The sequence below is a fragment of the Orycteropus afer genome, unplaced genomic scaffold (assembly GCF_000298275.1).
Source record: "Orycteropus afer afer isolate SDZICR_OR568_19922 unplaced genomic scaffold, OryAfe1.0 scaffold00047, whole genome shotgun sequence".
Lineage (NCBI taxonomy): Eukaryota > Metazoa > Chordata > Mammalia > Tubulidentata > Orycteropodidae > Orycteropus > Orycteropus afer.
This window is the reverse complement of record NW_006921634.1, coordinates 8,904,848-8,924,033: the sequence shown is the minus strand read 5'-3', so window position 1 is coordinate 8,924,033 and position 19,186 is coordinate 8,904,848. Positions and strand designations below refer to the sequence as shown.

The following is a 19,186-nucleotide window of genomic DNA, read 5'->3' as shown; positions in this document are numbered from 1 at the left end:
AACCAGAAGGCTGGTGATTCAAATCCACCAGCCACTCCTCAGAAGGAAGACTGGGCAATCTACTTCCGTAGTGATACTGCCTTGGAAACCCAAGGAGGGATCGCTATGAGTCAGGTCTGACTCAACGGCACATGACAACAACAACATATGTGTGTGTGTGTGTATAAACTAAGTCATGGAGTATGTGTATGTGGGACTCTGTAGCACCTATTATCCATGTAATACTTTTTTAGCAGTAACCATATCCTCTCAAACAAACACTTTTTCTGTTTAGCCTTGTCTTCCCCACAGGACTTGGAATACCTTGAGAACAGGAAATGTGATTTATACTTCTTTTGAATACTAAAACCACAGCTCTGGAAACACAATAGATAATTCTCCTTGAACTGAATTAAAATGGAATGGAATGGAATACAAGAATTAGGGACCACCCCTTGATGTTTGAAATAGGTAATTTTAGGGCATACAAATAAAAGGAGCAGGAAGAAAAAAAGAAAAGTGTAATCTTATATTACCAGATTTTGCGTTTACGGAAGTCATTGCCCAAAGAGGTGATAGAAACAGCAAGCACAGTGAAGCCTGTGAGAGCTGGAACTTGAGAGGATAGCCATGCTTTTCCAGGTCTTGAAAGTTTTCTGCCTTTGACAGGGTACAGTCTTATCACTTCTACATTGCTCTTTTGGTGGAAAAGATTTGCATTTTCCTCCTCTGACAGGGTTCAGCTTTACACAGGTTCCAGCATTCATAGGTTTTACTATAAATCTATGTATATCCATACAGACAGATAGATAGACAGACAGATAGATTTGTTGTTGTTGTTGTTGTTGTTAGGTACTATCGAGTCAGTTCCACCTTACAGCGACCCTATATATAACGGAACAAAACACTGCCCTGGTCCTGTGCCATCCTCACAATTGTTGCTGTGCTTCAGCCTGACATTACAGCCACTGTGTCAATCAATCCATCTCATTGAGGGTCTTTCCCTTTTTCACTGACCCTCTGCTTTACCAAACCTGATACTGTTCTCCAGGAGCTGGTCTCTTATGACAAACATGACCAAAGTATGAAAGATGAAGTCTGGCCATTCTCCTTTCTAAGAAGCGGTCCAGCTGTACTTCTTCCAAGACATTTTGTTTGTTCTTCTGGCAGTCCATGGTATTTTCAATATTGTTCATCAACATCACAATTCAAATGCATCAGTTCCTCTTATGTCTTGCTAATTCATTGTCCACCTTTCACATGCATATGAGGCTATTGAACATACCATGGCTTGGATCAGGCTCACCTTAGTCTCTGTTCTTAAACACTTTTAAAGAGGTCTTTTGTGGGAGATTTTTCCAGTGCAATTTATCATTTGATTTCTTGACCGCTTTGAAAGCTTCAATCTTTTCTCCATTTATCATGATGTTGCTTGTTGATCCAGTTGTGAAGATTTTTGTTTTCTTTATGTTGATGTATTAATCCACACCTGAGGCTGTAGTCTTTCATCTTCATCAGTAAGTGCTTCAAGTTTTCTTCACTTCAGCAAGCAAGGTTGTGCCATTTGTGTTTCTCAAGTTGGTGATGAGTTTTCTTCCAATCTTGATGCTGTGTTCATCTTCCTATAGTCCAACTTCTTGGATTATTTGCTGAATGTACAGACTGAAATGCTACAACCCCAATACACACCTTTCCTGATTTAAAACATGTGGTATTCCCTTGTTCTGTTCAAATGACTGCCTTGTTCCCTTTGTTCTGTTTGAGCAACTGTATCTATCAGTAGATATACCCACTGCCATAGACTCGATTCTGACTCATAATGACCCCCATTGGGTTTCCAATGCTGTAAATATTTATGGAAGTAGACTGCTTCATCTTCCTCCCATGGTGGGTTTGAACCCCTAACCTTTGGGTAAACAGCCAAATGTTTTACCCACTATGCTACCAGAGCTCCTTATAGGTAGATATAGATACATAAAATAGCCCATTGTGTGCAAAAATCTAATTTTATATAATGAGAAATACTTTAAACATAGTTATTTCTAATTATTTTCATGCATACTACATGAGCATGTTACTCTTGTCAGCCGACTGACTAGTGGTGGTGATGAGGCGAGGTAACATTTAGGTCATTAGAAGGTTGGTGGTATTTTTCCAAACTCCCATGAAGGTTCATGATGAAAGTTGTTCTCCTATTTTCATACTTGCAGTTCCTCCACAGGCCACTAGTGGTTAGACACAGGCACATTAAAAAAAAAAAAAAAAAACGCTTCACATGATTTCGTGGACAAAGTTCCACGCATTGTATTAGGATGTTTTAGAGAAGTCCTTACCTTTGGCCATTGGAAGATCAAGTAGGACAATCCCTCCTTCCCACCAGGTCCCACTCTTTATCAGAAAAAAAGCTTGTGCCTCGTAGTCTGACCCATTCGTACACGTGTCTTTGCTTCTGGAATTTTTAAATTTCTCTGCATTTCCCTAAATGGCAGCTTTGAGTGACCTACAAAACACAATGTTTATCAATGTTGTTTCTGACTTGCTGGCATTTTCTTTCTCTACTAAATTGTGGCAGTGCTGTTAGGGAAACAATTTGATCCCTCTCTCCAGCTGAGTACCATCCCTAATACAATGTCACGTCTGCCCTGACTGCCCAATTGAGACATGGCGGGGGACTTTTACAACCACTGTAATTATGGAGTCCACCCACCACTGCAAGCGAGTCCAGGGCCAAGAGAACATCGAGTTTAGAATTCTGTTATGTTTTGTTTTTATTGCCTCATAATACTAAAGTTCCAACTCAGAGATGAAACATTATATAAAGAGACCTAAGTTTGTTTCACTGGTGATTTGCTTTCTGGCCCCAAGAAAGCAGGTAGACTGTTGTTGTTTGTTGTTGCTGTTATTTAATCTTAGTGCTTCTGGAGAAACTGTGACCATTCTTTACCTCCTCTGGTCAATATCCTAAGGTGGTTTTCAGAAATTGGTTAAAATGTCCTCAGATCACCCCTGTGAGGAAGTTAACTATCCTTGTTTTTCTAGTTGGAAAAAGTGAAGCATAAAAAGCTTAGGCAACTGCCTTACTCTGTCAGGGATTAAAGCATGAGTTGTCACTGGGGAACTGATTTCCTCCTTTGTGTCTTGGGGGGTACTTTTCCCTTCTTCCTTTGTGTCTTTCAGGGCAGTAGCTTCTGCTGTCCAGGGGCTGCCAGTCAGGCTGTGGTAGCAAACGTCTCTCTGAAGGAGGCCACAGCTCTAAAAAAACACCAGCGATGCCTTTCTCTTGGCTGATGGTTAAAGCAAATGACCTTCAGCTAAACTATGGAAAATCCAAGTGACTAATTTAATGAACCTTTGGTATATGAGAAATGGAGGAGGAGGAGGAGGCCTACTGGGCAAGGGGCCAGTGTGAGCCATGTCCTATCAGTGCAAGGGGTTGTGAGTAAGATGAGAGTAGAAGGAATCAGAAGAAAACAGGCTCATCTATGTGGTTAGGGGAGAGTCTGACCATGTGGACAGATGGAACCCCTTGGGTTATGGAGGCAAGGCATGTCAGCAAACCAGGAGCATTTCCTGTCTGCAGACAGGCAGAGAGCCAATTCTTCGATGAACTGGAAATAAAAAATAGTATAGGGGGAGGCAGTCAGCATAATCCTTTTTCTCTACGGGTTTTATGTGGTGAAGTGAAGGAGCTTGTCATGTCAATAATCCTGGGCGCTTGTTTATGTGCTGTGTTTTATGTTTCCTCTTGTAATACTTCATGGTACTCAATCCACAGGGGCCAAATTGCAATCACGTCACAGAGGTACATCAGCCAAGAGCTATTGTTCAGGCTGCAGTCATTTTGTCCAGCAGTGTGGCTAGAAATGTTTAGACCATGAGTTAATTCACTGGGTTCTGATTCTCAAATGTAACACGTTCTAGGAGAGCTGGAGGAATTGGGGTGAGGACAATTCTTTCTCTTTCCCTTGCTCTAAAACAAATGACTATCCTTTCAATTAGAATTCTCCACTGAGCAAATTAATATGTACAAAGCACTATCCTAAATGACATGAAAGGGAACCAACTGAGCATTGGACCAGGGGTTGTAGTTAGCCAAAGATATTCCTTATATATTTCTTACTGAATTGTCATGTTCTTGTGAGGTGAGTGGTATTATTTAAAGGAAAATGGTACTCAGAGATAGGCACAAGGTCTCACAATAGAAAACATGGCCCTGCTTTACAGGGCCATTTGAAGGAGCAGAAGAAACAAGAAGGCAGTATGGGACTAAAGATTGCTCAGGCCTAGGGCCCCTTCCTTTGCAGGAATCTAATATCACATCTGACTACATTCTATTCTGTCTCAGCTTGGGTATTAATCTTTATAGGAGTTTCAAAGGCAGCCCAACAGATAGCATCCCACTGTCCCACCTGAGTTCCAAACACATTGAGAAAGATGGATAAAAAAGGACTAAGGCAGAAGAAGTAGCCTGCCAAGGGAATTCCTAAGTCGGGCAAACCTATCTCCCCAGTCATAGGCACATAGAAAAGCCTGCCCAATAAGACCGACCTCATGGAGAAGCAGAGAAGTCTTGCTCTCTGCAAGTAGGCCCTTCCCAGTGAGAAAGGGGAGGATCTAAATCCAGCAGACCCCAGGGCAGAGTGAATCAAGGGGCCAAGAGGCCAGGAAAGTTACAGCTGTTGGGGCTTCACAGACACCTGGTAGTAAATTTCAGGAGTGGAGAAGAATCACTTCACCTAAAATTTCCTCCAGGATACCTTACCTAGCCTATTAGACTTACCAAATTATTTATGGAGCTCTGGTAGTGTAGTACCTAAGGCACTTGACTGCTAGCCAGAAGGTTTTGGTGGTTCAAACCCACCAGCCACTCCTGAGAAGGAAGGTTTGGCAATCTACTTTTGTAGTGATACCACCTCGGAAACCCAAGGAGGGGTCGCTATAAGTCGGGTCCGACTCGACGGCACATAACAACAACACCCTAGACTTACTGAATTAGAACTTCTGGAGGATGGTCCAGGAATCTATGTTTAAGCAAGCCTTCCATATCATTCTTAGGCATGTTAAAGTCTGAGAACTTTGTGTTGCTGTGTGTCTCTTTCTCTAATACAGGCAGAACAGCTTTGCAACGTCCAAGAAAATAATAGTAAGGGGTCACACATTTTGTGAGGTGCTGTACTAAGCATGCTGAGTATATTATCTCCATTATTCCTTGCAACAATCCAATGATCTAGATGCTTTTTAAATTTAATATGAGTAAAGAAACTGAGATATGAGGAAAGAACTTCACCTTGGGTAAGAAATTTAAAGAATTGCCAAAAGCTCAATAATCAAGATAAGTAATATTTTAACAAATCAAAATTAAAGCTTAGAGGTCTATGATGGACAAGATATCCACATTTTCATTAGAAATATGCTCCAGGCAGAATGAGTACCATAACTTGCCAGGATCATACAGTTAGTAAGGGTTAGAGTAAGGACTTCAGCCCTGCTAGGTTGACTCCAGAGACTCCACACCCTCAACCACCATGTTAGGAACTTCCTATAACTAATACCACCTTGAAATTTTTGTTTTGTTTTGTTGTAATTTTTATTGCAATTTGGGTGCAAATTTACAAAGCAGCTTCATTTTACGCTCAACAGTTCATACCCGTTTTGTTTCATGGCACCCATTACAATTCCAACAATAAACAGCTCTCCTCCCATCCTCTCCCTGTGACTACCTCTTCCCTGTGCATTCCTATCTTTCTAGCTTTCCCCCTATGCTAATGCTGCCCTTCTCATCTCTCATGGTTGACTGTTCTATGGGATGTATCTCCCTGGGGTGTGTTCTGCTCCTAGGACTTTATGTTGTTTGGCTGAGAGCTAATTCACACAAGTGAGTCCAATTCCAGGCCTGAAGGATAACCCCGGGGCCATAGTCTTAGGAGTTTCACCAGTCTCTATCTGACCAGTAATTCTGGTCTTTTCTGTGTCTTTGAATTGTTTTCCACATTTTTCCTCCCACTCTATTCCAAATCCCCAATTCTGGTCCCTTTCTGAGTGGTTGCCTTTGGTAGCTGGGCACCATTCTAGTTATTCTAGTCTTAGGGTCATGCAGGCTGAAGTTCCCATGGTCCACTAGTCCCTTAGACTAATTGTTTCCATAAGTTTTTGATTTTCTTCACTCTTCTTTGCTTGTGACAAGAAGGGACAAATAGCTGCATCTTAGATGGCCTTTTGAAAGCTTTTAAGACCTTGACTACTACTCACCAAAGTAAGATGTAGAATACTATTATTATGTACTATGTTTGCCAGTTGAGCTTGATTTCCCCTGAGACCATGGTCCTGAGCCCACAGGCCCAGTGACTCACTCCCTCAAGGTGCTTGGCTGTGGCTAAGAAGCACCCTACCCTTGCCCCCTGTACTATAATGTATATGGATATTTTTATAATGCCACCATGAGTTTCGATGGAACAAGGAAAGGCCCAGGCCTAGTAGGAAACGCCATTTGGGTCTGTGCGATGCCTCGTTGCTCTGGACTCATTGAGCCTTCTTTCAAAGAGGGAAAAAAAAAATCTAAAAACAGAAGCAGAAAATCCAGATGGGACCTAAACTTCACAGCTTGGCCGTCTATGAACTTAAGTAAGAAAAAGGAAGATTTCCAAAGCTTCCTCCCAATTCTACTTCTGGCTGGCTCCTGCTGAGAGAATCAGTGGGTAAAAACCATGCTGCGTTCTGGCTGTAGGAATGTGATAATTAGAATCACTTAATATAAGGATGGCAGTGCTCACCCTAGCCCCTCCACCTTTGGAGAGATGGATTGAGTATTTCCCTTGCTTACTTTCAATCTGTGAGATTCTGGCAGGCAGGCAGGCTGCTTGTTTTAAGGGCTTGTCATTGAGAGCTGGTCACCTAGAATGCCCCGACATGTTTGAGCTACATTGTTAAACTACATTGGTATTCTCCCAGCAAAACTCCTCTCGTTCTCCTACCAAATCAGCATTTTGTGGACATGATATTTCCTTGCCTTACAACATTGCAAGTTTGCTTCATACACCGTGATTCTTCTTTGTTTTCTACAAACTGACCCTTTGGAATATTTCTGGTAAATTTGTTCACGTGTCAGGAGACTGAAACATAGTTACAAATTTTACATGATACTTTGAAGAATGGGATCAAAGGGCCCCTGTCTTTTCTTTCTTTCTGTGAGAAAAGAGGATGGGTTTTATATACCTAGAATTCTTGCCAACTTTAAGGTAAGTGGGAATTGCAAAGTTTAACACTTAGACATCTGGATAGAACTTCAACTATTTGGTCAGTCTTCTCTGTCTATTTATTTTTTGGTAGCTGTAGTGCTTTGGGGTAAGTTGTTTCTTAGATTTGTAACTTAAACCCAGTGGAGGTTCTTTTTTGGACATGACAAAATAAGTGGTAGGTGGGTTTACATTTCTTTTCAGTGATAGCAATATGTGCTGTTTTGTTTTGTTTCTTCCCACCTTTTGAGTACATTTTTTTAAAAAATCCTAGAAATATATATTGAGCACCTATTAACTAAAATCATGAGAGATGAGTGTATTGGTAAGATATAGAGTCAGCCTTTTACGTTGCTCACAATCAGTAACTGTAACAGATAACCATATTGCAAGAGAGGACAGACTAAGAAGAAATAGGAGAAAATCTTTGGAAGTTCAGAGATGGAAGAGGCATACCTGGAGTCAAGCAGAAGACTCGAGGAAGGAACTGCCTTTTAGCTTTGCCCAGTGGATCAGAAGGATTGGGCCGGGTGAAAGAGCCTTCCAGAATAGGACAGCAAAGGCACAGGAATGAGGAAGTATAGAGTGAGCGGGTTTTGGAAAAGGAAAGTGTGCTGATAGACTGCAGAGAAGTGGAAATTTGACCAGAAAGTTTCAACTCTATTCAACAGGCACCAGCGAGAGCTTGGTTTTTCAGCAGGGATGGAACATAAGTAGAGCTGTGCTTTAGAGAAGTGTTTTTCAGACTTTAATGTGCATTCAGATTACCAGGATATTTTGTTAAAATGCAGATTCAGATTCAGTAGGCCTAGGGTGAGGCCTGCATCCTGTATTTCTAATAAACCCTCAGGTGATGCCAGTGCTGCCAAATTGCAGAGCACGCTTCAAGAGGCAAAGCTTTAAAGTGTTTTGTAGGTGAAAGAGATTAGAGTGCAGCAAGCCTATAGACTATGAGACAAGGATCTATTACAGGGGCTCAATAGGAGGCAAGGTAGATCTGGACTAGGGACACAGTCATAGGGAGGGAGAAAGATGAGCACTTGGTGGAAGCAAAATTTGCAAGCTATTTTATGTAGGCTAAAGGCAGGTGGAGTCCATCATGTGTGACCTTTGGGCTCTTTGGCTGTGGGCATAAGTTCTGGGAGCACAATTCATCCCTAAGACCCTGTGCTCTAGTCATCCTGAACTGCCTATAGCTCTTCTGATTTGCCAGGCTCTCTGACTAGGCTTGTGCCATGTTGCTGATTCTACAAGAAATGCTAGTCTTTCTTTCCATCTCTTCACAGGCTAACGCCTACACAGCCCAAGTCAGGTGTTATTTCTAAGCAAAAGTCATGCTGGGTACCCTCACCCACTTCCTACCCATTGGCTGGATGAAGTGTCCCCCTCTGTCCTCCTCTGGCATCTTATGAGATCTCATATAAATGTACTGTGTAGTCAGATTACGTATCTTTCATGACGCTGAGCTTCTTGAGAGCAAGGATTAGCTTTTTAAGTTTTGTAAGCCCAGTGTCCCAACATGGTAGAGACTCAATAAATGTTTGATGAATTAATGGATGAGTAAGGAGGAAGAGCAAAGCTTTTCTGCTGTGGTGGCAGTGGCTTTTGATGTTGTCAGTGTTAGCAAAATAGAAAGGAAGCTGAGACATGAATTTAATTAATTTTGGGCATGGTAATTTTTAGGTACAGAATATCCAGGTGAAGATGTCTAACAAGTGGTTAGAAATTATGGAGTACAGCTTAGAAGGGCTCTCAGTACTGGCTACAATGATTTAGGAGTCATACACATAGAGTTGACAGTTAAGAACATCACAGAGGATCAAATAAAGACAGAAAGGTGGACAGAGGGACAGGTAGACACAGAGAGAGACAAAGAGTCAGACCAACAGAGAGATAGAGACACCGACAGAATGTGACAGATAGTGGATAGAAATAGAGATATATTGAAGATAGCAGGCTTTATCCTTCAGCGTTGGGGATCTTCAGTGATACCCAAATGGAGACATATACTTGGGTTACATGTCACAGTGCAAAAGCAGTGTTAGTCATGGGGCACTATGGGAGCCCTCAATAGGCTTCATTGCACCTAAAGTGAAAAGATTTCACATGCCAGACCCACTAAGATCTAGGCCTATGTATGAAGTCAGGATTCAAAAACTGACTTCACATCGTTATGCTTTTCTAGCTTCCTGAGTGGGAATCCCATTTACACAAACAATGGTAATGTTTGAACAACATGATAAACATAATTGTTGTCACTGAGTTGTACATGTGAAGAATGTTGAAAAGGCAGCTATATGTTACATATATAAATACCACATCTGAGGAACATTCTGGCTGTATTTCTCAAACAGATTAGTTCATTCTTCTGGAGTCCATGGTAGAGTTAATATTCTTCAGCACCACCATAGTTCAAAGGCATCAGTTCTTCTTCAGTCTTCCTTATTTATATGCATGTATATAGGGTGATTAAAAATACCATGGTTTGGTCAGGCACATCTTAGTCCTCAAGGTGACATCTTTGCTTTTAACACTTTAAAGAGGTCTTTTGCAGCAGATTTGCAATATGTCTTTTGATTTCTAGAATACAGCTTCTATGGGCCTTGATTATGAATCCGAGTAAAATCAAATCCTTGACACTTCAATCTTTTCTCCGTTTATCATAATGTTGCTTATTTGTACAATCTTAAGGAATTTTGCTGTCTCTGTATTAAAGGGTAATCCATGCTAAAGACTATAGTCTTTGATTTTCATCAGTAAGTGTTTCAAGTCCTCGTTGCTTTCAGCAAGGAAGGTTGTGTCATCTGCATATTGCAGGTTGTTAATGAGTCTTCCTCCAATCTTGATGCTTCCTTCTTCTTCGGTTTTTTGACCATTTGCCAGCGTACAGATTGAATAAGTATGCTTATTCACAGGCTCACATCTTTCCTGATTTTAAACGATGCAGTAAGTGTCCCACTGTACTGTTCCAATGACTGTCTCCTTGTCTATGTACACATTCCACGTAAACAAAATTAAGGGTTCTGGGATTCCCATTCTTCTCAATGTTATCCATAATTTGTTACGATCCACACAGTCGAATGCCTTTGCATAGTCCATAAAAGAGAGGTAAACACTTTTCTGGGGTGCTCAGCTTTCAGCCAGGATCCATCTGATATCAACAATGATATCCCTCTTTCCATATCCTCTTCTGAATCTGGCTTGAATTTCTGGCAATTCCTTATCAATGTATTGATTGCTGTGAGAATTTTTGAGTTATCTTTGGTAAAATTTTACTTGAGTATAGTATTAATGATGTAGTTCAATAATTTCTGTTAGATCACCTTTCTTTGAAATAGGCACACATATGGATCTTTTCCAATCGGTTGGCCAGGTATAGCACTCTTCCAAATTTCTTGGCATAGACGAGTGAGCACTTCCAGTGTTATATCTGTTTGTTGAAATACTTCAATTAATATTCCATCAGTTCTTGAAACTTTGTTTTTGTCAATATCTTCAGTGCAGCTTGGACGTCTTCCTTCAGTACCATCAGTTCTTGATCATATACTACCTTCTGAAATGGTTGAAATTTGACCAATTCTTTTTGGTACAATGACTGTGTGCAGTCCTTCCATCTTATTTTGATGCTTCCTCCATTATTCAATACCATAGCAAACCAAACCATTGCCCATACCAAACCAAAACTAAACTCCATGCCATTGAGTCGATTCCGACTCATAGTGATCCCCTTTGGGTTTCTGAGACTGTAAATCTTTACAGAAGTAGATTGCCCAGTCTTCTTTCTGCAGAGTGGCTGGTGGGTGTGAACCGCCAACCTTCTGGTTAGCAGTCAAATGCCTCAGGAACTATACCACCAGAGCTCCATTTTGTCCATAGAATCCTTCAATATTACAACTCAAGGCTTGATTTTTTATTTCCTTCAGTTCTTTCACCTTGAGAAAAGGTGAGCATTTGTTTTTTCTAACTCCAGGATTTTGCACATTTCATTATTATATTTTATTTTGTCTTCTTAAGCTGCCCTTTGAAACTTTCTGTCCAGCTCTTTTATTTCAGCATTTCTTCCATTGACTTTAGGTTCTCTACATTCAAGAACAAGTTTCAGAGTCTCTTCTGACATCCACTTCTTTCTCAGCTTTTTAATGACCTTTTTTTTTTTGCTTTCTTCATGGGTGATATCTTTGATGTCATCCCACAGCCCACCTGATCTTCAGTCATTTGTGTCCAGTATATCAATTCTGTTCATCAAATGGTCTCTAAATTCAGGTGGGATATACTTGCAGTTATACTTTGGCTCTCATGGACTTATTTTAATTTTCTTTTTTCAGCTCAACTTGAACTTGCATATGAGCAATTGATGATCTGTTATGTATTCGACCCTTGGTCTTTTTCTGATGATGATATTGAGCTTCTCCATCAGCTCTTTCCACAGATGTAATTGATTTCATTCCTGTGTATTTCATCCAGAGGTCCAGGTGTGTAGTCACGGTTTTTGTTGTTGAAAAAGGATATTTGCAACAAATAAGTCATTGATCTTGCAAAATTCTTTTCAAGATGGAGGGATAATTTCTCCTTCAAACTTGACCCCAACATTTCATCGGAAACCGTGCATTAAACAGCAAGAAATATCCAAATGTGGCTCTCGGGCATCTTTCAAATCATACTGTGGGTCAGCACCTACAAGACCAAAAGAACGATCACATACAGGCTTATTTTTTCTCTCTTTCATGTTACCCAAAGCAGCATTTTAACAGACTTCTATTGTGTTTTCTCCATTCAGTTCACTTATAGAGTGACATTTTGCCCTCAAATTCATATGCATAGTTGCTCTTACAGATTTCCAGAGCTACATTCCTGACAAAATCAGACCTCCTGTTTTATCTGAAACAACTCCCAAAAGAAAATCATTGCATCTGAATGAACAGAATGATTCTTTATGTTCTTGGGAGACAGGCAGACAAAACCCAATAAAACTGAAGAAAGAAAGAGACATGGCGATGATTTGTTTTTCATAATTACTTATTCACAGTAGAAAAGAACAGGGGAAGAGGTTCCTTTTAACATGTCTGTTTAACATGTCTGGACGTGACAGATGAGGTGTGCTCATCATGTATACGCACGAGAGATTAATGTGCAGTCGTCTTGCTGAAGGATATGCTTCACACTGGACAGAGATATATTTTATCTGGAAAGTGAGAGATAAACACCCAGCGTGTTGCTCCTCATTTTCATTATGCTTAAAGCCCCCTCACTGTTTTTTCTGAGTGGCAGGTGATGTGACTAGCATGCATCAGACCATTCTTTTCTACGTCCTGTAGCAAAAACAATCCCTTTTCAAGACACTAAGTAGGAGTGCCCAAAATGCATGATTTCCCCCTAATGATATTCCCAAAATGTGTGCATGATAGATTTGGAAATCATGCTGGCGTGTAAAAAAACTACACTCTAAGTTCATTTTCCTTTCTTTGTAATTCATTCCATTTTCTTTGGTGCAAAACTTATTCAAGGATAGTTCCAGCCAGAAATCAAGGGAGAGAAAGGAAAAGGAGTTTTTTTTTACTAAATTGGCTTTGTTTATTTACATATGTGCAAAGGATAAACAAACTTTTTCTGCAAAACTTTTTCTTTTGCTCCTGGAAGAGTCGAATGCAAAACATTCTGACTTGAGCTACAGGAGCAATAAATCAGATCTGTGATTATAACAATACAGTTTTTCATAGATGTGATTAAAAGAGGGTTTAATGTATTCATGAATCATTTCCTAAGGTTATTATGAATTCAAGGATAAAGAATGCAAAAAATGTTAAGTATAAGAAATTTAAAAATAAGGGTTATGCTATAAACTTTTATGCCTCCATATTACAGTCATATGAAGACCTGGCTTGTGTCCTAAATGATGCTAAACTTAAATTAAAAATTCAGGATTTGAGAGTACCTGAGAGATCATATCCACATCACCTGCTTTATATGAAAGAAAATATTGATATATATCATGTATTAAATATTAATACCTATCACATATATATTATCCCTTCACTTATGCGTGCAATTATTTATTATACCCTCCCCAAATTATTTTGCATCTGTAGTGAATCAGGCATTGTATTTGAAACTCACTCATAGTAAGTTATCTGTAAGTGTTTTCTGAATAAATAAAGGCTGCATGGTCATGATCCCTACCCTGAGAAACTCATGTGTTGAACTCAATTCTCATGACCCACAGGAGACCACATGGCCTTATGTTTTGAGGGTGTGGTGTCCCAAAGCAGGTTAGTTTGGCAGCATTTTTCTTAGAGTGTCTACATTAAAAAGGTCTGCTATTTTCATCTTTAACCTTTAAAGACTCTCAGGAATACTAAGTAACCAAAGAGCATTTCAAACCTAGGACTACTTCTATCTTGGTGACAGAGGAGGAATCTTGGAGTCTGGATGGCACAGTACTGCATTACTCCAGTGTTTGGGGAATCCCTGTGGTATGATGAAGTATGCGTAAAATCCTGATGCTGTCATTAGCTGAATACTAACCTGACAGCAAGTACTTTTCCAAGGTGCTTTGCATATGTTTCTCATCTAATCCTCAAAACAACACTATGACTTGGTGCTATTCTCATCACATATTTAAAGATATCAAAGGTCACAAGTGTTAGGCAACTTGCCCAGAGTCACATCACTGGCAGTGACACAACTTAGATTTGTACTGAACCCTCTCTGACTCCAAATTCTGTGATTTGTCCTCTATGTTGCCTCCCAGATTTACAGCAGTCTTGCACCCAATTCTTTACAGCCATTTTAATAATGAGCTAGCAGTAAGCAATTCTAGCCATATTGGCCTAGAACCTGGTTTCCTCATGTTTTCTTATTGAAACCTACCAAATCCCATAGCTTATCTGAAGATCCCACAAGATAGAAATCACTATAAGATACCCACCAGACTACTTCACAGTTCAGCTCCTGATATCAATAATTTAAAAATTATTTCCTCATGATGCTTACATGAGAGAGCACACCAGCACAATGATTTGAGTATGCTAACCTTTTCTCTCACATTCAAGTTCCTGTCCAGTTGCCAGTGACTTGATTCCAACTCATGATGACCTGATGCATTGCACAGTAGAACCGTACACCATAGGGTTTTCATGACCGTGACCTTTCAGAAGCAGGTTGCCAGGACTTTCTTCCCAGGTGCCTCTGAGTGTGTTCAAACCACCAACTTTTCTATTATCAGCCAAGTCTTAACCATTTACACTACCCAGGGACTCTCATATGTTCAGGTTATAGGGTGGATTAAAAATCATCCATATTTCATGTGATTATGCTTCGTGTCGCATATTTATGTGTGGCAAATTGCTCCAATTGTAATTTTTTATATATATTTATATATAAACAAACAATTTTTAAAAACCCTTACACATCATGATTTTATCACGACAGTCCCTTTTATAGACTAGGAGACTGAGTCCTTGAAGGTTTAAAGCAATAAGTGAGAGATTACACAGTTGATAAAAAGAGATAGGACCCATGTCTCTTAACTGCTAGACAAGTGTTCCTTCCACTATGTCAAGCAGTTGAAAATTGCTAGCCTTATCATGTTCTTCTCATCTTTTCCCTGAAAACTCATAAGACAGCATAATGTTATCTGGCCTATCACTGTAAATATTTTAGCATTTAAATGAGGAAGAGAAGTAAAGGGAGAATAATGTTTCTGTAGAGATTTTTGCAGAGATAGAGTTCTTGGTCTCCATTCAAAGGCCTCGAGTGTTTAATGAGACTGTTGTCCACAAGCTGGTGCAGGGCTTAGCAATGAGATGGTAGCTGTTTGGCTATTTTCATCTCCCTCAGGGTGTTCAGGGGAAAATAGAAAGTAGGCTTTAGGACCAACAACAGCTGGATTCTGGTCCTCACCCAGATGAATCATGTCCCCTCTCAGTGCCTCAGTTTCATTCTTTTTAAAATGAGGGTAATAATTCCTTTTGACCATCTCATAGAGTTGTTTTTATGAATCTCATCAGGTAATACATGTGAAAATTCTTTGAAAACCACTCATATTAAACACCATAGAAATGTAAGAGATTATTATTAATGGGTCACAGAGATTCCATAGCACTGAGCAAAGGGTGGAATTAAAAGAATGCAATGCACTTGAAGTTTACTAGGGCAGCCTCCATTCTTAATTACACTTGACTTCTTCTCAATCATTCCCTAAAATAAAAAATGGGGGAACTAGTACTTATGCTATAGGGTGTATGTAAGAATAAAAACATGCAAAGCTAGCGTAAGGCTTGGTATATGTCTTGCCCTTTTCCAACACTTCCATTCATGGAAACCTACTTCATGAGATAGCTTGTCCTATGATTCCAAATGAGATAACAAATACTCTTCTTATTTTTGTTAGAATTTCCATATTCTCAGTTTAGTTATAAAATCACAATAAAAATTGAGCTCTTCATTAGATAGCAAGCCCAGTGCTCATCTTTCCTAAGGTCAACCACATAGGAGCTGGGACATACATAGTTGGGGAACTGTGTAGAAATTTAGGGCCCAGAGGCCCATTACCCCTATTCATGCTATAGAATTGAGTGGTCAATTCCTCCACATATTTTTAAATAAACCCACGGCCAGTGCTTACTTTACTACTCCCAGCCTACCTTCCCGACCTCCCTCCTTCTCATACACTTTTCCTTCTGTGCTTTCTGGAAGACTGGTAGACTAGCTTTCTGGAAGACTAGCACTGGTGTATAGACATTAAGTCTTTTTCCTAATAAGCACTCTTTACCATATTTTGCCATTCTTCTCTCATTGTATATATTTACTTTAAGTCCTTTCAGTCCCTAATTAATGTTACTCAGTATTCGCCCAGCAGTTTGCTTTCATTTGCTTACATCAAGAAAAAGGCCGTATCAATCAGATAGCAGAATTGAGAATAGAACTCCAAGTTCTAAATGAGAACCACATTGCTTATTTCTTTATATCATACTTCCTTCCATGAAATTATTAGGCCCACATGAACTCATCATTTCAATTGCTATCCTGTTCTTTCATTCTCAATCAGCCCTCCCCAGTTAAAATTCTAGGAATATAGTATAAGTGTACTAACATCTTCAAACATTGCAGTTAGGTGTTTGAAATAAACCGTGTAATTATGGTACTGGAAAGCTACATCTGATTCCAAACAAACCTCATATTCCCACATCTGTAATTAGAGAGCAAGGTTCGCAACACAGATCTTCCCATGAAAACCAGTTCAGGTGAGGTGTCTGTTCTTTCAGAGGGGCTCTTGGGGGTGGAGAATGTGTTTAAATGATGGTATTGGTGGCATTGGTTCCTTTTTCCCATTCAATACAAGATTGCCCATCATCATTCATGGAGTGTAAAAGCACAAATATATGCAAGAATGACTCTTCAGAGTTTTGGTTAATAATCTTCCAATTTATTTGTCTTTGAACAGGGACAAATTAGAATAGGAAGGAAAGTTACATACACCCACAAGAACCAATGTATCAAAGTGTGAAGAAGCAAAAACTGTCTCTTACTTGTCTCCACAGCCTAAATTATTACCTCTGCAGTTTTAGATGAAACTGGGAACCATTTTGAATAATCTCACTGGTCCAAGCAATTTAAAATTTACAATAAAAGGTGTAGGGGTGAAATGACCAAGACCTCAAAGGTAATCTTCATTCCTATTCAGAGACTGTCTATGTGAGTCTTCTCAAGACTGTGGATTTCTTGACTGTCCTTGGAGGGTTTTTGTAATTAGGCATATTTAGCTGTACCATGTTATACTGCAACAGGAAGAATCCTATTTGTCAGCAGTTTTAAACTTTGCCAAATAAAGGCTTATTGGCAAATGGCAGTGAACACTCTGATAATGACCCAACTTTAGAAAACATACACCCTGCTGTGCTGTATTCAAGCCACAGCTCTTTTGAAATAAAAAAGAGAGACAATGCTTGCTTTCAGACACTAGAGAGCCTTTGTATTCCAATAAAAGTCTAAATTAATGTTTTAAAAGGTTATTGCTATTTTTTCCCATTTAGCTGGCATCATTTATATGTCTTATTTAGACAAGGTTCTATGTTTTTTTTACTATTTCTTTTTGCACAAAAGCTAGTATTTGATTGTGTTAGATCATCAGCTTCTGGTTTTCATTAGACAAACCTGAAATACCCTATTATTAAGATTAAAAAAAAAGTTGTTTTCTTATTCTGAAACCTATTATTCTGAGGCGACTCTGACCAGAGGAAAAGAAATCAGTTTTGCAAAACCTGACAGAGATACTTCAAAAGGAACAACATAACCTCATCAATGTTGTGTTTTAGATTACTCTTGTGTATGCAGTTTCCTTCCTAGAAAAGGGACAGTTTAATTCTTTGACTTTTGCAAGACTATCTGTACTACAGAAGGACTTTCAAAGTGCAAAATAGATGGCAAAATACATTGCTTTCCTATATGATATTAGTGACCTGGTGAGGTGCACCTGAGAATCAGCAGTAATATAGCACTTGGACCTAAAAGTTAAAAGTTATTATATCTCCATGCCATTCACACTCAGCCTGGAGATTCCTCAACAAAGTATCACATAAGTACAACAACCTAAGTATCGTAAGTTCCTCAACATAGTATCTCCCCAGGCACACTGAGGAGACTGAGCCAGTATTTCTTCAGCAACACCAGCCTGAGAAGAAAAAGAAGGCCAAAATGGAATTCACAAATGAGGGCTGCCCTGATCCTCACCCACCATTTGAATGGGAACTCCAAGCTCCCTAAGATTTCTTCCAGATAGACCAGGAATTCTCTGAGGGCATCTCATATCGATTCATTTATATGACTTATTCTAACCGGTACTTTGGATCTCAGTTTATAAGTCATCTCTCCAGGAAGCCTACCTATTTTTCTGTCAAAGAGGAATTAGGTACCCCTCCCAGGTGCTCACAAACTAGTGTAGTTGTAATTGCACTATATCGTGATTATCTGTAGATTTGTCATTCTCCCATACTTAAACTGAACAATATGATATTAGAGACAGAATCTTTTCACTGTTGTACACACCACATCTGGCACAGTGCATGCCACATCAAAACCAAACCATTTGCTGTGAAGTCAATATTCATTTATGATCATCTCATGTGTGTCAAGTAGAACTGTACTCCACTGGGTTTTCAATGGCTTATGTTTTAAAAGTTGATTGCCAAGCCTTTCTTCCAGAGAACCTCTGGGTAGAATTGAACCTTGAACCTTTCTGTTATCAACCAAGCATGTTAACCATTTGCACCACCACGGAATTCTGCATGCCACATGTTGTTGTTGTTGTTATGTGCCATTGAGTCAGCCCTGACTCATAGCGACCCCTCCTTGGGTTTCTGAAGCAGCATCACTATGGAAGTAGATTGCCCAACCTTCCTTCTGAGGAGTGGCTGGTGGGTTTGAACTGCCAGCCTTCTGGTTAGCAGTCAAGTGCCTTAGGCACTATGCTGCTGTTTAATAAATGTATGTCTCCTCAGACTACTGAAATGAAAGGAAACATTGTCCCATGGCTTTTACCAGTTTCCTCCATCTTGCTCTAGCTTTCTATGAGGATAGCTCCTGCTATACCCAAAGACCCAACTCTATTGCCAATGTTAGCCAAAGTGCCCATTGACATCAGCAACAACCTTCCATACTTCAAGTTGAAGGTATCCACCCTACCCTCACCCCCACCCCCACTGATGCAGAAGCCCCTGATTCTGATACAGGATTAGTTTAAGGAGCTCTGGTGGTGCAGTGCCTAAGGCATTTGGCTGCTAACCAGAAGGTTAGTGGTTCAAATCCACCAGGGTCTCTGCAGAAGGAAGATAGGGAAAACTACTTCTGTAAAAATTTACTGCCTCGGAAACCCAATGGGGATTCCTATGGGTCAGAACTGATTTGATGGCAGTGAGTTTGGGTTTCTTTCTTTTCTTTTTTCTTTTTTTTTTAAGTTAGCTTGGTTTGTATTTTTTCTC

General features: G+C 39.8%; 1 protein-coding gene across 1 annotated transcript in view; it reads left to right on the top strand.

Annotated features, from left to right (window-relative positions):
* Positions 1–19,186, top strand: part of MAML2 (mastermind like transcriptional coactivator 2) — a 465,694-nt gene that overhangs the window by 245,414 nt on the left and 201,094 nt on the right. The window lies entirely within an intron of this gene.